At 42.5% G+C, this 21,975-nt stretch overlaps 2 long non-coding RNA genes across 5 annotated transcripts in view; one reads left to right on the top strand and one right to left on the bottom strand.

The window, feature by feature from the left end:
• Positions 1–264: 264 nt before the first annotated feature.
• The window catches only part of LOC112668826 (uncharacterized), a 29,217-nt gene continuing 7,506 nt past the window's right edge, over positions 265–21,975 (top strand). Inside the window, exons 1-6 of one of the 4 annotated variants that reach the window (XR_003141904.3) lie at positions 265–526; positions 1,239–1,325; positions 3,283–3,507; positions 14,210–14,429; positions 17,610–17,797; positions 18,428–18,561. This is a non-coding gene — a long non-coding RNA (uncharacterized LOC112668826). Of the gene's footprint in view, positions 527–1,238; positions 1,326–3,282; positions 3,508–14,209; positions 14,430–17,609; positions 17,798–18,328; positions 18,562–21,975 lie in introns of all 4 variants that reach the window. The other 3 variants (XR_003141905.3, XR_003141903.3, XR_003141906.3) reach the window with 3 other exon arrangements.
• LOC112668827 (uncharacterized) lies at positions 2,769–20,965 on the bottom strand. The gene is made up of 3 exons (XR_003141907.2): positions 20,810–20,965; positions 5,616–5,662; positions 2,769–4,435 (listed from the first exon to the last, which is right to left on the bottom strand). It is a non-coding gene; the product is annotated as an uncharacterized LOC112668827 (long non-coding RNA).

The following is a 21,975-nucleotide window of genomic DNA, read 5'->3' as shown; positions in this document are numbered from 1 at the left end:
GTAGGCTTAACCTCCCTGCCTCACTCACTCACTCCCTCCTCCGGACCCAGCGCGGCGACAGCACCTGCTCCCCCGGGCCGAGGCCGAGCAGCGCCCCTCCGGCGGGCCTGGGAGCGCGCCCGCCCCGGACGCACGCCGGGACCCGAGGGACGCGGAAACAATGCGCGCGCCCCCGCCCCGCGCCCCCCGCGCCCCCGCCCCGCGCCCCCCCCGCCCCGCTACCCCGCGCCCCCGCGGCCCCCGCGCCCCCGCGCCCCCCGCGCCCCCCGCGCCCCCGCCCCCGCTTGTGTGCGCGGCTGTGGCCGGTCGAGGCCCGACCACCTGCTCCGAGGACTGTGTTTCTTGCTGACACCAAACGCCCGGCAGGGGGTGGAATGAAAAGGACAAATAAATTAACTGTAAAGAAAAAACAACCCTTCCCGCCTTCTGCCACCTACAACGGCCTCTCCATTCCCAAGCGTTCTCTCAGGGCCACCACCAGGCCCAGAAACCGCCGGAAGGGGGAAGGGACGTGGATAAGAGCTAGGTGAGGAGCCAGATGCGTCAAGGAAGGGGGACGTCCTCCTGGGCCCCCCGCCCCGCCCCGCCATCCGACCTGCGCGCCCAGGTTCAGGGCCCCTGCGGGTGCTCGCAGCTGGGGCCGACGCACCTGCTCCAGGGGCCGAGGCTCTGGTCCCGGCAGGGGCACCCCGGAGCTCCAGCTCCGTCTCCTGCCTGGGGGCGACAGGGCCCGCAGAGTCAGCGCAGGGGCCAGATCCCAGGTCCCTGTCTCTCCCACGCGATTGAAGAGAACATTTTTGAAAGGAAACTGAATTCATCTTCGAGAACACTATGGCAAACTGATAATCATTTTGTTTTTATGATTAGAATGTCAGGCACAGAAGTCACAAAGATTTTATATGGGCTCAAGATTGCTTTCTCTCAGCAACCAGAGCTCTTCAAAATGAAAAGAAAACTAATCTCTAAAGTTTTCTCTTATATAGCCTATGGAATGTATATTAAAATCCTAAAATTCCAAGGGAATTTTAGCTGTCATTGTCAGGTGAGCTTGACCCACTGGACAAACATTGAACAACTTGAAGACAGAAGTAAAATGATGAAATAAGAATGTTAAAAGCCCACTAAATATTTTGTAGCGATTGGTCCTGTGTTTGAAATCAACTTTTTACCCTTTTCCCCCCCTTGTTTTCGTTGTTGTTGTTGTTGTCGTTTGTTATCTGTACATTATTGTCTTACAGAGAGTGTTGGTCTCCCTTTGGAGCTGATTTGACCTCACTCCCCTTCTGGCAAAGCTTTTATTTGCATTTCCCTTGTGCACCCAACAGGTATGTATATTAACAACATACTTCATTTTTGGCACAACAGCCTCATTAATTATGTCAGCAGAGAACTGGCATCAGGACTCCTGATAATTCTTGTTTCCCCTCTGCTGGCATTGCTGCTTCTGAACTACCAACCTACCATCAGCAGGCTTCATTTTCTCTCTGCCTTCACCCTACTCGCTCCTGTGCTCTAGTCTGCCAACCTCCCAGTTCTGCAAAGAACAGAACATGAGGTCCTAGAAGAATGAACTCTACTAGTTTTATTATTATTTGGCTTGAAAGAGACTTTCTGAGCCTACATCCTGGGTCCTTCTGGCCTCTTTGATAAACTTTTGATGAGGAGGAGGAGGAGGAAGAGAAGGGGTGATAACAGTGGTTACCACTTAATGAATACTTACTATGTGTCCTAGGTATACCATTATTTCTAAAAAGACAGATTATGCCATTTAGTTCCTAAAACAACCCTAGAGGAAGCTATCATTATTAAATATTTTTATTTAGGGATCCCTGGGTGGCGCAGCGGTTTGGCGCCTGCCTTTGGCCCAGGGCGCGATCCTGGAGACCCGGGATCGAATCCCACGTCGGGCTCCCGGTGCATGGAGCCTGCTTCTCCCTCTGCCTGTGTCTCTGCCTCTCTCTCTGTAACTATCATAAATAAATAAAAATTTAAAAAAAATATATATATTTTTATTTATTTATTCAGAGAGAGAGAGAGAGGCAGAGACACAGGCAGAGGGAGAAGCAGGTTCCATGCAGGGAGCCCAACGTGGGACTCGATCCTGGGTCTCCAGGATCATACCCCAGGCTGCAGGCAGCACTAAACCGCTGCGCCACCGGGGCTGCCCAGGAAGCTATCATTATTAATACCCATTTACCAGATAAGAATGCTGAGGCTCAGTGAGTTAGAGTCACAGAGCCAGGACTCGCAGGACCAAGGTGGGACTTCGATATGTCTACTGGTGCCATGCCGTGAGGCAGTCCCGTCTCTCACAACACACAGCAATGTCGGCAAAAAGTAACTGGGGGCTCAGAGGTGTGAAAATCACTTCAAGAGTTAAATACCAGATAATATGAACTAATAAAAGATCAGGAAAGCCATTTCTGAGCGTCCATTTGGCTGACACAGCCCAGCAAATACTATTGTCAAAAACACAAACACAAAACTCGGCTGTGTTTTGTTTTTAGTTTCTGAAGTTTCTATTCCGAAGTCTGAGATTCTGGTCAGTAATTTCTCCTTGAAGCCTAACATGCCTTGCCCAGTGACCAGGGAAGTAGGGCACAAGTGGTTGTTTTCACAGATATTCTTCTGATTTTAGTCTATACCATCATTCAGGCCATCACGTTCCCTTTCCATCCACATCTGGCATCTTGGTTGACATCCCAGGTGAAGCCTGTAGAGGAATTGATGGCTTGTCCCCACCCACACCCCCATCCCTGCCCCCCAGTGGCTGCCTTATTAAGACAACTCAGTGGTTATGAGGAGTTCCTGAATATGAAGGTTCAGCCATCACTCAAGAACATTGGGGGTTTGGGATCAACTACATCAGGCACTAAGCTGAGGCACTGCAGATAAATAAATGTGGTCTCCATTCCCATTTTACTTAAAATTAGGGCTTTGAATAAATCAGAACAGCTGACTTATGGGGCAGTTAGAAACTAAGGATGACAGACAGTGCGTATCATGTTAGAGAAAGCAGAGAGCAGGAAGGATCCAAATGCATCCCCGAGAGAGAAGGAGGCCCTCGGGATGGGATCAGTTACCGAAGATGGAGAGACACTCCCAAGAAGAGATAGGACAGATACTTGGTCCATACCACAGGGTAAGGCAAATGGCTCATCATAAAGCACATTATTTTTTAAAGTTACCAAAATTTGATATGTTTGATATGAAAACTTCAAACTCTATAGAAATAGAATACCTTGGTTGGCATTACCCTTTCACTGTCCCCTGGTCTATAAGCTCACTCCCTAGGGACAGGTACTGTCAACAGTTCAGTGTGGAATAAAGGAACGTAGTTGCTTCTTTCCTGAACATGACCAAGAAAAGGATTCCAAAGAACATGGTCTGAAGGAAAACAGACCACAGAGCTTACAAGGATCTCTGCTTGCTGAGTTGTAAGATTCGTCTGTGGAGCAACTCACTGATGCCTGACTTCTGCTATCTGTTTTGGAAGAAAAGCCTAAGGTAGGTAATATGTGATTGTCACGTGGAATCTAAGATTCGGTGGCAGTCACCAGGCAAATGACCATTCCATCCTCTGGATAAGGTGTGAACAGGTTCTGGTTAGATGTCAGTGTGTCCACCTGGTTGCTGCCACGGTTAAACCTTAACCAACATGAACGTCTTTATGTTAAACTAACCTGTCACATTGTTAGTGTGCAGAGCCTTGGGGAATGGGACAGGTGTGTTTTAAGGCGAGGAAGAGGAACTTGGGTTGGTGAGTCAATGCCTGGGGCGAGGGGGGTGGGCATCATAATCATAATAGTTCCAGCTCTGGGCAGCTGGAACTCTGGAGGGAATTTGGAAGGGAAAGAAGGGGCCATGGTTCCAGGGGTGGGCTATGTCCAGGGGATGAGTTTTACACACTTTACTTTGCCTGGGGGCAGACAGTAATAATTATGATATAAAGTTAAATTTGGGTCGATTTTGATTAATTTATATCGGCACAGACTTGTCAAAGGACTCTATCTCTCTACATCCTGCTCCAGAACCTTGACCTTGCAGGGATTTGAACAGATCTTGAAAGGCTGAGTAAGGAGGAGTAGCCACACTGTCAGCAGGGCCCCCTTGCATGGCCCATCACAGATCACTGTGTGGCCCTGTGACCAGATTCAGCCCCAGGAGGGATGAGTGCAAGTGGTGTGTGCAGTTTTTCTGTCCTGCCCTCTGTGTTCCCCTTGAAGCCTTACATGCCTTGCCCAGTGACCAGGGAAGTAGGGCACAAGTGGTTGTTTTCACAGATATTCTTCTGATTTTAGTCTATACCATCATTCAGGCCATCACGTTCCCTTTCCATCCACATCTGGCATCTTGGTTGACATCCCAGGTGAAGCCTAGAAATAAACGCTGACAGCAAGATTCCAGTGCAGGTCGTTTCTTTGAGAAGGTGATTCTAGGAAACATAAATAGGGAAGAGGGGAAAGTGTGTTAGTCTGGATTTTCTGAGGAGAAGGTGCCAAGGTGGGATGAAACATGCAGGATTTTATTAGGGGAAACATGTATGTGAGGCACAATGGGGACGGAGCCAGATGAGGCCAGGAGAATTGGCACACCGCCAGACAAAGGTGAATCTGAGAGGGAAAGCCTTTGACTGCCTGCCAGGCTAGGAAGGGTAGCAAAGCCAGCATCAGGGGAGTCCCAGTTCTCCTGGGAATGACCTGCTTTGGAGTCCTCATGATGGTCATTGACTGGAGCAGCCCATGCAAAGCAGGGCTTGCACGAACACAGCCAGGGCTTCACAGCACAGCAGCCAGCCTTAGAAACTGTACGCTCTGATTGGAGGCAAGTCTGCTAGTGCATTCTCTGGCCACCCCAGAAAAAAGGCAGGGAAGGAAGCGGCGTGAAGAGTGCACTGGTGAGCAGCTGGGGGCAACCAAGGCACAATCTGCTGGGGCTCTCTGGGGGACTAGGTAATCCCCCACAGGAGGAGCATGGGCAGGGATGCACCCCCACCATCTTGCAGCTGATTGGCTGGCCCTCACCACCAGAGCTAAACTAGCCTAGCAACCAGTACAGGTTCAACACCCAGCATGTGCTGGAGACACTTGTTAACTTCATTTTGAGAAAGCACTTCTGTTTGCTCCTGCATGGAATCTTTCCACCAGAGCTGCTAACAAACTGAACATATAACTGATTGGGGTTATGCTTCCTCTTTCTTCACACTCCTCACCTCCCACCCCACTCATTTCTGCTGGAGAATTAGAAAAGTGTGAAATACCCCCAGAGTGAGGAACATAGGGGATTCTGGGAAAAACCAGATGGAACAATCCATCGCTCCCCACTGTAAGGACACACCACCAAACTCTGATTATAACCATTTCTCTTCTTTACAGTTCTGTGTGGAAACTTATGGTCAAGAAAAAAAAAAAAGATTAGAAAGAATATACTGTACTAAGGGTGGTATTATTATGGTTATTTCCCTTTTATTCCTTAATGAAGTGTGATTTTACCTCTTTAAATGTTTAAAAATGGCTATTTTTTTCAACTTTTCTGTATGCTTACATGCTTCCATTATAAGAATTATTCTTTAAATTTCAAAACATTTATTCCTCTTACCTTCCCATTTTTGTTACCTTAATATCCTCTGCTTCCTGTTCTTCCCTTCACTGCACCATTCTCCCTGCCATCAAAAAACAAAAGATTCCATTAATTCCAAATCTTTGGTGGTTCATAAGGGCACATGTGATCTTGGGTGGATGGCAGACTTTCGTTATTCCTGGCTGAGAAGTTCGCTGAATCTGAGGAGTGATGACGATGGTGGGGTCTTACCTGAGAGGAAGATGGCAGATAATATTTGGTCTGAGTTTATATTCAGTCTTCTAAAGAAATGTCGTTTCCTGCAGCAAAACCAAGTAGTTAGTCATCAAATCTCTCGTCCTCTTCTCCTTGCAAACGATAGTGGGACCGTATTTCCCAGATTCCCTTGCAGTTCATAAATATCCCTGAGAATGCTGCAGCCCATGAACAGCAGTAGAAGTGATAGCATTGTTTCCAGAGCTCCAGATGTTATGAGCGTGGGTCCCTCCCTGATCATCACCTGGAGGGGAGATTCCCACCCAGCAGGAACACCCATTCTGGACTTGACTTAGCAAAGAAATAACCTTCAATTGTATTAAGCCATGGAAATGTTTGTTTCAGCAGTGAGCCTACCACAACTAATACACTGTTAATCTTTCATGTCTGCCAAGTTCGCTCTAAATCTACAGAGTCCAAGGTGAATTTGACTGCAGGGACTAGTGGAGCTCCACATTTTAAAAGACCTACAACCTGGACTCTTTTGCAATCACAATACCATGAGGAAGTAGTAGCCTTGTTGTTTCCCGATCTCTTGCTGTCCTCTAGATTACCGTAACTTCCACAGTGGAAGCAGCAGCTTTAGACAGGGAGCCCAGATTATCTGTCCCTACTCAAGAACAAGATGATGCATGAATCTACTCAAACCCTGAGAGCCTCGGAAAATACCAGTTCATTTTAGAAACAACCAACCACCGCAATACTAACAGCTAACTGTGGCCGAGTGAGAGGCTGAGGACTTTGAATAGATGAACTCATTTAATCTATATAGGTACTAGTGATGTGGGTGATAGTCTCACCATTTGGGGAACAGAAGGCACTGAGGCACAGAGAGATAAGAACATCACCCAATGCCACAGCTAGTGAGTATCAGATTCAAGCACAGGCAATCTAACAAAAACAAAATTCTTGGAATTCCAAAATCTTGAGATTCACACTAGAATGAGATGTTCTGTGACTGCAATGCTCTTGGTGCTGGCTGTGTGATGGCCTGTGCATGGTCATTCCCTCCTCCCCTCATTGTGCTCTCATCCTGCTCTTAACATCCAAACTCCTCCTGTTGATGGCCTCAGCTCTGGAAATGTACAGCCTTGCAAAGGATGACACGATCTCCCTCTTTCTTGATCTACTTAATCTCATTAGGCACAAATTGTAATATGCCTTGATTCAGGGAACTTCTCTGCCAAATTAAGTCCCCTGAGATCTCTCACACACAGACCTTGATTTATGAACACCAGACTCTTTCAGTCCTCTGTGATTTTCTTTACTGAAACCATGCAATGCCAGTAAAAGAGAGTTGATGATAAAATCTTGGTTTCCTATGAATTCAGAGAATTCAGGGAACATCAGAGGTCATGTGTTTCAAATACATAGTAAATCTCTATGACTCTACTTACTGGGATGACAATTAGAATAACAACCAGACAAACCCTGGGCTTTGATAGGACACTTGGTTTAATACTGAAATACTAATAAAATGATCTGTTACGACTATTTTCAGTAATTCAACATTTCTTTTACAAATGCCGCATCTACTCGGAATTTCTCCAACTGCAGGACATGGTGCGCTGGACCATAATGAGGATAAAAACAGTTACCATTTATTAAGCACCCACTATGTTCCCAGCACTGTGCCAAGCAAACACTATTGACTTACCATTGCATTCCTATTTTAGAGATAAGGAAACTGACACTCAAGGAGGTTACGTTACCTAAGATATGACAGGCAGTATACTGGGCCCCCCAAAGATCTTCCTGTCCTAATCCCCAGAACCTGTGAATGGATACCCTGAAAGGTAAAAGGGACATGGCAGGTATGATTAAGTTGAGGACCTAGAAAGGGGAGATTATCCTGGATTATCCTGATAGTTCTTATAAGGAAAAGAGGCAGGAGAGTGAGAAAAGGAGATGTGACAAGTGAAGCAGAGGCCAGAATAATGTAAGGCCACGAGTCAAGGAGTATACAGGTGGCCTTTAGAAGCTAGAAAGGCAAGAAAATGGATTCTTCCCTAGAGCCGCCAGGGAGAATACCATCCTGTCAACCGATTTTAGACATATGACCTCCAGCACTGTAACATAATGAATTTGTGTTGCTTTAAGCTACTAAGCTTGTGGTAATTTGTTATGGCAGCAATAGGAAATTGCTAAAACAATGTCACATGGAGGTTGAGTCGTAGAGGCAGGATTGGAACTGTGTTCTGTATGACCGCAGAGACCATGCTCTTTATGTATAAGTTAAATTGCCTTGGAACTTAAATATATGGCTTTTAAAATATGATTTTTATGTTACACAAAATATTATATTAAGAAACAGAATATGCAACCCCAAAGATTTTTTAAAGATGAAATACGAGAGGTCAAAAACATACAATAGACCAAAAGAACAAGTAGAAGGCATAGAACTAGAGTCATCCTTTTTTTTTTTTTTGAGATTTTATTTATTTATTTGAGAGAGAGAGAGAGAGAGCATGAACAGGAGGGAGGGGCAGAGAAAGAAGGAGAAGCAGACACCCCACTGACCAAGAAGCCCAATGTTGGGCTCCATCCCAGGACTCTGAGATCATGACCTGAGCTGAAGGCAGATTCTTAACCAGCTGAGCTACCCAGGCTCCCCTAGGGATTTCTTTATATGGTAAATTGGTACAATGATGAAGGTGGTATCACAAAACCATAGTGTAAGGATGGATCATTTAGTTCATTGTGATAAGAAACTGGAGTTTAAAATCCAGTAATAAAGTATGTGCAAGAACGCCTCAGTCCCAGGATTTTTTTTTTTTTAAAGATTTTATTTATTTATTCATGATAGTCACAGAGAGAGAGAGAGAGAGAGAGAGAGGCAGAGCGAGAAGCAGGCTCCATGCACCGGGAGCCCGACGTGGGATTCGATCCCGGGTCTCCAGGATCACGCCCTGGGCCAAAGGCAGGCGCCAAACCGCTGCGCCACCCAGGGATCCCAGTCCCAGGATTGAGTCCCACATCGGGGTCCCTGCATGAAGCCTGCTTCTTCCTCAGCCTATGTCTCTGCCTCTCTCTCTCTCTGTGTCTCTCATGAATAAATAAATTAAGTCTTTAAGAATAAATAAATAAAGTATATGCAAGGCAGTCAGACTACAGCCTTTCCTCATACCCTGAAATGGAAGACTCCAGATTGACTAAAGTTTTAAATGTGAAAGGAAGGATGATAAAACTAATAAGGGAAAATGTATGAGAAGATCTTCATAACCAAGAGATGGACAACTGTAAGGCAAACAAAGAACAATAGATCTAATTGTATTAAGTGAAAATATTTCTGTTTGGTAAACCAATATAAACAGGTATTAATTTGGAAAAATATAGTCACAATGATTTAAAAAGAGAAAGAATTATTTATTCAAGAACAGGCAAAAGATATGTATAGTCCATTCACAGGTGAGTTTCTCAAACTCATATTAATGCAATCAGATAAATGCAATTAAAACAGTGGACACAACATATTACACCCAAAAGAATAGAGGAAAAATAGAAAAGTAATTAACAATGAGGGTTGATGATATTGTGAGAAAACAGAAAATTTTGTGTGCTGCTAGTGGAAGGGGAGACTGAGATGGTCATGCAGGTAACCTATCTGGCATATGCCCTAGGACCCATGGCTTCTCTCCTAAATAATATCCTAAAGACCTGATCATATGTGGATTGTAAGTGGACGTTTATAAGGATATTCACATCTGTGTTATAGAGCTGGAAGCAATGCAGGGACCTGTCCTTGAACACAACGGATAACAATGTATTATGGACACACCAGAGGATATGCTCTACAGCAGTTACCAACACACTAGCTGTACAGCCGTGTGGACATACCTTAAGACACAGAGTTGAGTGAAAAAAGAAAGAAACAGAGCAAGTTCCAATGCCATATACGCAAATTAAAACACAAAATAACACTATGTTCTACAAAGAAACAACTTATCCAGGGGCTTTTATCAAACACATTGAAGTGGATGTCTAGGGAAAGAAGGGAATAGAAGAGGTGATAAGGGATAAAAAGGAAAATAAATCAATATAACAGGAGTGGTGGTTCCTACAGAGCAATGATGCTGATATGCTGTAACTTCAGATCTTTCTACACCTAAAATAATAGAAATAATAGTTTAAGGCAGGGGAGGGGCTCTTTTCTCTAAGCCACACCATACTACAGAACCAAGTCCCCAGGGGAAGCCACTTTTCCGTGTCATGTCAGTTAGAAAACATGAAGTGTTAACAGGTACCTAATGTCATCTGATTCTGTAAAACACTCAGAGTTATAAAGAACAGAAGCAGGGTAACCTGCATCTCAAAAAGCCCTCTTTAAGCCCTTTTTAAGGGCTTTTTAAGTAAGCTTACTTAAAGTAGGAACTAAAATGTCATTTCGAGTAGTGAAAAAAATTAGAACAGCATCTTTTTAAACTTCAAAAGTGAAACACAACGTTTTAAGAATATGCTTTACCTCATACTTTATAAAATTGTATTTTTAATGCAACACTGGTCTGCTGTATTGCCCAGAGCTGGAAACCATGCAATAAATATTTGTTGGATGAACAAATGAACAAATGATGACCAGTTCTTAGGAAGAACTAAGGATGTGGAATGAGCACTTGGGTGTTATGCTATATGGTGGCAACTTGAACTTCAATAAAAATGAAAATAAAAAAAAAGACAGAACAAAGGATGAATCGAGTGCTAGGTTTTTCTTCAGAGCTTGTCATCATTCATTTCTTTTTTTTTTTTTATTTAAATTCAATTTGCCAACACCCAGTGTCATCATTCTTTCTCTCGTTTTTTAACTGGTTTAACTCTGCAAGATGTTTTGGTTTTGCTGAGCTTGCATGTGACTCTAGTGATTCTCCAACTTCACATTTATCAGCTTTGTGAAAACCTACATATTCACAGGTGTCAGGATTTCTCTTTGCAATTGCCCTGCATTGTATTTACATTGCAAGTGTGGACATGAACATTTTGACAGGAACCGCTTTCATAGCTGATCACTGAGAAGTGGCTTTTTGATCCGTATGTTCACTTCTGCTTACCATGAAACCCTATTTCTCTGAGGGCTCAATGAATGCTCAGGTTACAGAAATACTCTCTACTAGCTCCACTTTGCAGGTAAGAAAACTGAGGTTCACAGAGGTGAAAGGCTTGCCCAGAATCTCATGGCTTGAAAGTGGCAAACCATAGGAAGCACAGTGGGAGGTAGACTATTCACTCACATGACCCTCAAGCAACACTATCAGGGGGTCTCTGTCATTGCTCCCACTTTACAGATGTGGTGCCTTTGAGGCTCACAGAGATTAGCTGCCCATGAGGAATCCTAATAAGTAGGATGCAATTTGAACCTGAGCCAATTTTGGATTTTCACTTCCTCTGCCTCCTCTGGTTTCTCAACTCTTAATTTTTTTCCCAATTCTTTTGTTGTGGTGAAATACACATAACATAAACTTTACCATCTTAATATTTGACTACGTCCAAGTTCAGTAGTATTAGATATTGTTGTGTAACCACCACCACCATCCATCTCCGTAACTTTTTTCATTTTATGAAACCAAGACTCTGTACCCATTAAACAGTAACACTCCATTCCCCTCCTCTCCCAGCCCCTTGCAACCACCATTCTACTTTCTGTCACTATGATTTTGACTACTCTAAGCACTTTATAAAGTGGAACCAAATAATATTTGTCTTCTTATGACTAGCTTATTTCACTTATTATGATGTCCATAAGATTCATCCATACTGTGGCATATTCCAGAATGTCCTTTCTTTTTAAGGCTGAATAATATTCCATTGTGTGTATATACCATGTTTTGTTTATTTGTTCTTCCATCAATGGACATTTGGGCTGTTTCTACCTTTTGGCTATTGTGAATAACGCTGCTACAAACATGAATATGCAAATATCTTTTTGACATTTATACACTAGGCTTTCAATTTTTTTGGATACATGCTCAGAAGTGGGATTGCTGGGTCATAGGGTAGTTCTATTTTTAATTTTTTGAGGAACCTCTACACTGTTTTCCACAGCAGCTATGCCATTACCTTCCCACCAGCAGTGTACAAGGATCCCCTTTCCTCCACATCCTGGCCAACAGTTGTTGTTTTCTAACGTCTTGATGGTAGCCATCCTGATGGTGTTAGGGGGTTATTTTATTATAGTTTTGATTTGCATTTCCCTAATTATCAGTGATGTTGAGCATCTTTTCATGTGGTTGATGTTTATTCATACATCTTCTTTGGTAAAATGTCTGAATAAGTCTCTTGCCCACCTTTAATTAAGTTCTTTGGTTTTCTTGTTGTTAAGTTTTAGGAATTCTATATATTCTGGATATTACTCCCTTATCAGAGGTATGATTGACAAGTATCTCTGCCTATTCTGTGCATTGCCCTTTTGCTCTGTTGATTATGTCTTTCATTGTACACAATTTCAAAATATTCATGAAGTTCAATTTGTCTTTAACTTGTAATTTTTTGAAAAAATATTTTATTTATTTATTTAAGAGAGAGTGCTCAAGAGAGCATGAGCAGTGGGGAGGGGCAGAGGGAGAAGAAGAAGCAGACTCTCCGCTGAGCAGAGAGCCTGATGCAGGATTGGATCCAGGATCCTGGGATCATGACCTGAGCCAAAGGCAGATACTTAACCGATTGAGCCACCCAGGTGCCCCTCAACTTTTAATTCTTGTTCACAATGTCATTCCTGGCCTCTTCTCATCACCATTTCCTTTTTAGCTTTTTGGAAAGTTTGGAGAAACAGAATGGTTGATAATCATTGCTCTGATGACAGATCCCAGCTTGGCATTTTCACAAAGTCATACACTATAAGCACCATTATTACTAAGTCTTTATTGACATCATCCTGAACCTGTGTTATAGCCTGGGTCCTCCCCACTCCAAAAGTAGACTCTGAAATAAGGACTTGGGTGCAGCTGATTTCTCTGGGAGGTGATTCCAAAAATTAGGAGTGAAGGAGAGTGGGACAGTGTGAAAGGAAAAACCACTAGAAAATTGTCGTATTGAGGTCATCATTATGAGCGACTGGAGTTAAAGACCCCAGGAGATACTCTTGGGGGCTTAGAGGATGCTTCTCAGAACTGTCCTCTGTGGGTCTCCATTTATGCATTAGCTTCTAGCCTCCATGGATTGATTCTCCTGCGTGTTTGGGCTGTGCATGGTGGGTGCTAAGATGCCCCCAGATTCCCCAGCAGAGAGGAAGGCTTATTCCCCCAGTGCTGGTGTGCTGCCTAAAGATGGCCATCAGCTATCAGAATTCCTGGGGATAACTCCAGAGAGGAAAACTTCCTCATCCAAGGACATTCTTCCTTCTGGGGGAGCCCACAGTCTGTCAATGCTGGGACACAGAAGCCTGTCCCAGCCCCCTATATTGGGCAACCTTGTAGGGCTATCACAGCTTCAGAGCACGCTGAAGGTTCAGCTCAGGGTCTCTTGGAGACCACATCATGGCTGATTTCTTCCTCTGCCCTACCTGCCTCCATAACCTCAGAGGTTGATGCCGAGATCACTCCTCAGCAAGCCAGACCTGGTACAACTTGTTTACATACCACGCATGGGTCCTTATCTTAGGGAAGGGAAGCCCCAGAGAAGGAAGTGGAGAGCACACAGCTTGTGGAGGGATGCTGTAGGCCAAAGGAGCAAGGGGACTCACAACTCACCAGGGCTGTAACTGCACGTGAGGTTTGGGGGGGCCAGATGCAAGGCCCAAGGACACACCTGCTACCACGAGTCAGAGCTGATTCCCAAACCATCAAACAAATCTGAGTCTTGCTCTGCTGAAGTTTAAAGTTATAATTCATTGCCATTATTTTTGAGCACCTCAATATGCCCAGGTAAAATGATGTTAATCAGAAGAAGAAGTGGAAAGTTATGACATCAAGAATAGTCATGATGAGGACAGACAAAGGCTAAGAACACATCGGCCACTGAAATAAAAGCAAAAGGCCTGTTCCTTTCATAAGCCCAGCCACTGACTTCCAGTCTAGTGCTTTTAGTCTGGCAGGCCAGCCTCCTGCAGTGATGCTGGTAGGAACTGGAATCATCAATATTCCACTGCTACCTTCCAAGTACTGCATGGAGTGCCTCATCACCAAGGAGGGCCTGCATCTGGCTCTTTTCCACCCAAGTCACTGAGAGGAATGGAGACCCATAATCGAGGAAGCAAAAATGCATCTGTCCACACTGCTGAGGGAATCCTAGAGAATGCATACTGGTGCCAGGAAAGGTTTTGGGGAGCTGAGACATGAGCATGGAAGAAGGGCTGAGAATGGCATTACTGATCTCAATTTTGTGCTCACTGGGGCCTTTGCCTATGCATGATACTCTGTGTTTTGTTTTGTTTTAATCCCTGTTTCAGATTAGTCCACAGTCCATCTAAAGGAACTCTCCAGAAGGGAAAAAGACACCAGGATTGAAACTCTAATAGGGGATATAAGGATTTTCTTTTATTTACCAAAGAACAAAATACAAGGAAAGATCAGAATAGTGAAGAAAATCATTGCAGCAGAGATGATGGAAACATTGGCTGGATTGAAAAGATGCTAAAGGAATTTCAGAATAACCAAATTGCGCTCAAGGTACTTAATCCCTTGACTGGGGCCAGTGGCTTCTTTCTAAAGAATATTTATGAAGTCTGGGGGTCTGAGATGCTTCAAATTATATCCGGCAAAAGAGAGAGTCACTTAATAAGACAATAAGGTGAATAATTGTGGAAGTGCAAGCAAATTATGTAGTGGCACCTTTAATTCTATTTTTTGGAGCCAAACAGAGTGGCATGTTCAACGTTTTCTCCCCTTCTGAATGGAAATTAAGATAACAGTATTCAGGAGAAGGAATTTGTGCAGATCCCTGAGTACCTCACTTGGCAAAAGTGAGACTCAGGATTTCCAACAGCAAAGTGAGCGGTGGTGGAAGCTCTGGCAGTGTAGGTATTGGGTCTGACAAAGTCAGATACCCACCACCAAAAGAAAACATCATTGAAAATTATCTAGATCTTCTTTTATTTTATTTTTTATTTTTTATTTTAATTTTTTTAATTTTTTTAAATCTAGATCTTCTAAGAAAAAGGCAAAATTATGTGGTGGTTGTGTCACTGCTGATCACCTTTAACCTATTCTCCAGTTCACCCAACTAGGGGAGGCTTCGATTGGCTTAGTCAGGCAATATATCATCACTACTAGATCCTTCTTCATTGAAGGCAATCAACCTGCCATGAATTCCTGTGAGACTGAGTTTCAGGAGGGTGAGGACTGTGTCCCCTTCTCTTGTGGCTGTGCTGTGCTCAATGTGTAACATGCTCAGAGTCTGTTGGCTGAATGGGTAAAGGGAGCTAGAGTTTGCTGATGTGAATACCCAGCCTTTATAATTCTCCCTCTTGCTCATCTGTCCTTCCTACTCCCTACCCTACCCTCAAATGACTCAGGGGCTTTTTTCTTAAGACCATATTAGCTACCACTAGGATTTGCTTTTGGCCTGGATTTTCCAGACAATCATATCCAAGAGATCTCCAAAACACGAGGTTAGTGGGAAATAAAGATCAGAAATGAATGGCACTGATATTCCAACAGAAGAATCCTAAGCAATTAGAAGAAATGTGTGGGAAATATCAGAAAGGGAGACAGAACGTAAAGACTGCAGAATAAAATGCAGGAGGCAAAGCAGGGGGAGCGGAGCGTGGACCAGAGGGGGATCCAGTAACACTGGTTTTGTAAAATTTAATAAAACGTATAATTGACCCTCATTAGATTTATTCACATTACAAAGAGAAAGCTGTTTGCTAATGAGAAAAGCTTTATTCCCCAAATTTCAGATCACGAATTCATTTCCCTCTTCCTTGCTGGTTTGGCACATTTTTAAATGGCTTGGTTAAAACAATTATTAATCCTAAATTAAATATCCATGACAATTAATCCCCCAAGAGCCAAGGAAAGTTGCTATTGCTTCCTACCTCATTTTCTCCGTGACCAAGTTGTTACTTGCTCTCTCTAATGCTACTTGTGAGCTTTATTAAAGCAGAAGAAATACACTCTAGGTTAAAGGGGAGAAAATAAATAAAAATAAAATAGACAGTGAAAATGTTTGTTAATTAGGCCATAGGCGGGCATTTTTAGCTTTGTTTTACTGTGTACTTATTAAGGATTACATTTAAAATCGAAAGGCCAAAATGTTTATTATTAGCTGTATACTTCATCTGTAAAATATGAATTATAATTGTACCTCATAAACTGTTGCAAGGCTTAAATGAGTTAACCCATGTAAATTGCTTAGAACAGTGCAGAGTGCCCCACAAGCCCTGGTCCATGCCAGCTGTTATCATTGTGCCCCTGTGTGTTCTTTCCACACATTTCAGCTATTATTTTGGCATTATGTCAAATAATATTTTTAAAAATATCTGATCAACGTTTAATTTGGACTCTGAGAAACTAATTTTCTTTCTCTCTTTTTAAGATTTCTTTATTTATTAGAGAGAGAGAGATTGAGGGCAGAGGGAAAGGAGGGAGACAATCCTCCAACAGACTCCTCACTGAACATGGAGCCCAATGCAGGTCTCCATCTCAGTATGCTAGATTATGACCTGAGCCGAAATCAAGAGTCAGCTGTTCAACCGACTGAGCCATCCACATGCCCAAAACTAAATTTCTCTTTAAAAACTTTTATATTCTTCTGTTTGAAATAAAAGTAATTGCAGACCTTCCTCTACTTGCAATGGGGTTACATCCCAATAAACCAGTCATAAGTTGAAAATATCAGGTCAAAAATGCATTTAATACCCCAAACCTACCAAACATCATAGCTTAGCCTAGCTCACCTTAAATATGCTCAGAATACTTACAATAGCTACGGGTGCAGAAAATCCTCTAACATAGAGCCTATTTTATAATAAAGTGTTGACTATTTCATAGAATACTGTACTGAAAGTGACAAACAGAATGGCTGTAAGCATATGGGTTGTTGACCTTCCTGATGGCATGAATGACCTCAGTGCTGCGCTTGCTGCTGCTGTTCAGCATTATGAGAGGATGGTGCATATTGCTAGCCTGTGGAAAGATCCAAATTCAAAATTCAAAGGATCGTTTCTTCGGAATGCATATCACTTTCACACCATCGTAAAGTTGAAAAATTCTAAGTTGAACCATCATAAATCAAAGACTGTGTGTACACGTATTTGTTATATGCAGTTTTCTGGATCAGAAAAACTGGGCAGTGTTTTAAATGTTTTAACTATTTAGATCATAAACCATTCCTTCTGTTATACACTTTTCTGTTTCAAAATTTCAGCAACATTAGCTGCTAAATTCAGCGATGGCCAGCTGATGAGGCTTCCCCTACTGTGTCCACCTCTCACAAGTCAATGAGAGAGACTCATGGACAGGGCACAGCTGGTCTTCGTCACATATTTTCATCCAGGTCCAGTCCTCCTTGGTAGGAATGAGGCCAATTTCTCTTTGTCAATTGTAATAAGCCTCGACAGAGATAGATTGGAGTTAGGGTATCTTATTTCCATGCGAAGACATTTATCTTTTTTCCCTCCAAAAGATGCCTAATTTGCATTTTCCAGTGGCACACAGGATGCCCTGTCTAGAAGCCTGAGTCAATGGACAGCATACTCTCTAGGGTGCATTTAAGTACTCCTTACAGTCTGTACCTCTGAACAGGTGCCCTCATGGGACACAGCTTCAGATGACTCCCAAACCAACTCCTACCTCATTCACACTCTATTCAAGTTCTCCTCCTAATTGTCTTATTTTTTTTTCCAGAATCATACATTTATTTCAATGTAGGGCCAGTGCAGCATGTGGGGAAGCAAGGAGAGGAAGTTAGAGGCTCAGAGGACCAGCAAGTAGGAGATCAGAGTTTTCCAATGAAGATTTTACTCTGAGCTGGAAATGAGTTGCCCTTTGGGTTCCAGTACAATCTGTGCCATTTATCTGCCAGTCTCTCAAAGGTAAACTAGAACATCTCCCTGCAGGTAGTCACCCTGACAGTGAAATGGGCAATTTCTATCCTTGTCTCATTTCGTCTTCACAGCCAAGTTGTGAGGTAGGCATCTGTATAGCTCAGGGACACCTAAGTAAAGTGGTTTGGCCAAAGTAAGAGTTTTATTTCCCTCATGTGACACAAAGTCCAGACAAGGCTGGTACAGCTGCTTGAGGAGTTAATTATCAGGAACTCAAGAACCTGCTCCACTACCATTCCTGAGCATGTGCCTTCCAACTTCATTGTCACAAGATGGCTGCCCCTCCTTCAAGAATAGCATTTATGTCCCAGGCAAGAAGAAAGGGAAGGGCAGAGAGTAAAAGGCATGTGCCAGCTGAGTCTGGCCCTATTTATAAGGAAAGCAATAGCTCTTCTTGAAGCCACCCCAGCAGGCTTCTGGCCACCTCTCATTAGTAGGAACTAGCAATATGGTCACCCCTGGGTGAAGGGAGCCTGGGCAGGGGAGCACTTAATTTGGGACATTGTCTTTCCAAATAAGACTAGGCTTCCATTGGTAAGAATGGAGAGGTTGTGGAAGTAGACGAGGAGCAGTGTCTGCCTCACTACTATTATTCCTGTTTTACTGATGAGGAAACAGCTTTGGAGAAGCTACAAGATCTACTCAAGGCCATGCACCCGGGCAGTGAAAGAGCCAGACCTTGCCTCCAGGTCCTCCATCTGTGCAGATGCCTGTGTGAGGTGGTACAATGAGCAGGAGCACAGAAGAACCAGGTCAGTGATCCTCCTGCACAATATAGCACAGTTGGAATTCAAATATAAGGAATGGTTAATTTTTTGTGTTCCTGGGTAATATCTTTCATTTATTTGCCAGTGATGTGGATATAATTTGAGCTGCACCTGTTTTACTGACAGAAAAAGTTCAAGCCACTTAATCCAACTATTTACTTAATCAGTGGAGGAACTGGGAACAGTGCCAGATTCATGATGAGTTGAAGGCAAATGAGCATTCCACTGTGTTGGATATGCTACCCTGCTCTATGAAAGAAATCCTAGAAAAATCAAAGACATAGAATACCTTTGGGATTGATAAATAACATCTCCATCATGCTTCTTTAATGAGGTTTACTCAAGAATTTAAAATTTCTCCCAGGGCTGCTGGTCTGTGACCATTCAGAAAACTGAGAGGTATCCCAGCAGATAGAGAGGAGTGGTACTTGGTTTTCTCTTTAGGGGTTGTATACAACATACTGGCTTGAAGGAGATTGCTGCCAGCCTTGTGAGCCATCTATACTTACCAGTTCATTGCAGTGTCTCCTTCACTGTGTACTATGTATGTGAATAATCTTGATCCTAGTTAGGTCAGAAGAGTCATAAAATCCAAATTCAAATCTATGTAGATTATTGGTGCATAAAGGTGGACCCGTGGCCAAAAATACTGTCCTACTCTAACGCAGTCACTTCAACTGCATGCCTCAGTACCTGGGTATCTCAGCCACCTCTAGGCCTTTGCCTGGGTAGATCCTCTGCTGGACCTGACCTTTCTCCTTACCTTGAACTCCCCCAGAGTAGCCCCTTCACATCCTTCTAGCCCCAGGTTAGCCATCCCTTGTCCTGTAGGTCAGGATTAGGATTCCTTCCAAATGGCTTCCATAGTCCAAACTCAGAACTGGCCACTCTGTAAGGTTAGCAGATAACTAAGGTGATCATATTATTTACCACCTGAACTAGAACCCTTAAGAAGGAATGGCAACACTATTAGTAATTACACAAGAATAACCACTATAGACAAGCACATGTATGCTCAACTCCACTGATTTCAGAGGTATTAAAATATGAACATAAAAAAGATACATCTTTAAATCAGTGAAATATAGCATTTAACTTTTCCAATTGTTTGGACAAATGAAAACTGTGTTTTCCATGGCCTTTGTGTGTATTCTATTGTTATTGAATGTTTGTTTTTTTGCTTAAGTGATAGAACCTCACAAGGTTCCAGAAGATTCTTGACACTGTGTGTCAAATGTCTTAAAATCATTCATACCCTTTGACTCAGCATTTCTATCTCTGGGAATCTATCCTATAAAAATATTCGAAGTTTTGTAAAAAAAAAAATTGTCTGTACTTATCATAGCATTAATAAAAAACAGGAAATAATTTAAATATTTGGCCTATAAAGTAGATTAAATAAACTATGGTACAAATTGACAGAATTTGTATATAGACTACAAAAAGCCATTGAAAACTTATGTTGTATGGGGCACCTGGGTGGTTCAGTCAGTTAAGCGTCTGTCTTTGGCTCAGGTCATGATCCCACCAATTGGGATCGAGCCCCACATCAGGCTCCCTGCTCAGTGGGAAGTCTGCTTTTCCCTCTCCCTCTGCCCCTATCCCCCACCCTGGTTGTGCTTTCTCTGTATCTCGAATAAATAAATAAAATATTTTCTTTTTAAAGAAAAATTACATTGTAGAGATTGATTTAATGACATTTTGTTAAGCAGAAAAAGATTTATAAAATAATTGAAACAATTCATTTTTATTTGTAAAATATTTTTGAAAAAGAAATCTATAGATGTTTTCTCTATATGTCAGAAAAAGATGGAAGGATATACACACCAAAAATCATTTATGATAATTTGTTTTTCCCTGTGCTTTTTAATAGTTTCCAAGTGTAAGTATAAATAAAATTACAAAAAAGGACTTAATGTGTACTTCTATATAAAAAACATTTTAGGTAGTGTTTCTGTTTTTCTGTACTTCATCTGGTTCTAAGAAGAGAGACATACTTTTGAAACACATTCTCCTCAAGACTGGAAGCTGGTTTGGGGTAACAAAGCCAAGCATCTTGTCTGGCTAAACATATTTTCTTTTTGGCATACAAAGAGCCAATTTTGTACATAGGATCATACTTTTATACTGTTCTTCTAAAGAATGTTTTTAAAGAGAAAGAATAGGTGTTCCTATTCTTTTTCATGCAGCTATACTGAACTGGCCTCAGAGCCATCTAGAAAACTGTGTTCACCTTTCAGCAGAAAAGCTGACTCCCTCCAGGCCTTGGGTCCAAGATCCCAGTCACTCTGAAGAATGATGATGTCACGCCATGGTCAATAACAGCAAGGGAAGCAGCTTTTTCAGTGCTGGTCCCAATGCCTTAGCCTCAAGCCTCTTGAGCATCAGAGAATCTGTAATGAACAGCACAGAACAAAATACAGGATAGGTGTCTCTATGTTCAAGTAATTTCCTGATTCCAGAATCTGCACTGGAGCCCCAGTAGCTCTTTTCTGCAGTTCCAGACCTGGTCTACGATGCTCAGCATCTTCCTAGCATAGCAGCAATTCATGGGTTCCAGCCCAAAGGCACAAGTAGTTTCTGATCTCAGGGTATCACTTTCTTTCCTTATTGTTTTTCCAGTCCTTCCAATGCCCTGTAACCAATTTTCTTTAAATAAAAAAAAGACTACTTAACATTAGTCTCCATACTTAGTTACAAAGAAAAGCTCTACTCTCTTAGCAACTTTCAAATGTATAACACAGTATTATTAACTATAATCACCATGCTGTATATTACACTCCCATGGCTTATTTAATTTACAGCTGAAATTTTGTACTTTTTGACTGTCTTAACCCATTTTGCCTACCCTCCCCACTACCTCCCCACCTCTGGCAACCACCAATATGTTCTCTATATCTATGTTTTGATTTTTGTTGTTGTTTTATATTCCACATATAAATAAGATCATATGGTATTTGTCTTTCTCTGTCTGACTTATGTCACTTAGCATATTCCCCATGTATGTGGTCTTCAACAGCAAGATTTTATTCTTTTAAAAAAAAGATTTATTTTTCCATGAGAGACACACACACACACGCACACACACAGAGAGAGAGAGAGGCAGAGACATAGGAGAAGGAGAAGCAGGCTCCTGCAGTTCCAATGCAGAACTTGATCTCAGAACTCTGGGATCATGCCCTGAGCCAAAGGCAGATGCTTAACCACTGAGCCACCCAGGTGTCCCGATTTCATTCTTTTTTAATGGCTAAATAGTATCCCATTTCTATCTTCTTTATCCATTCATCCATTGATATACACTTAGGATGTTTCCATATCTTGGCTATTATAAATAATGCTATCATGAATACATGGATACAGATAGCTTGTCAAATTACAGTTTTCATTTTCTTTGGATAA

Source organism: Canis lupus, chromosome 23 (assembly GCF_003254725.2).
Source record: "Canis lupus dingo isolate Sandy chromosome 23, ASM325472v2, whole genome shotgun sequence".
Taxonomy (NCBI): Eukaryota; Metazoa; Chordata; class Mammalia; order Carnivora; family Canidae; genus Canis; species Canis lupus.
This window is presented reverse-complemented; position numbering and strand designations above follow the sequence as displayed.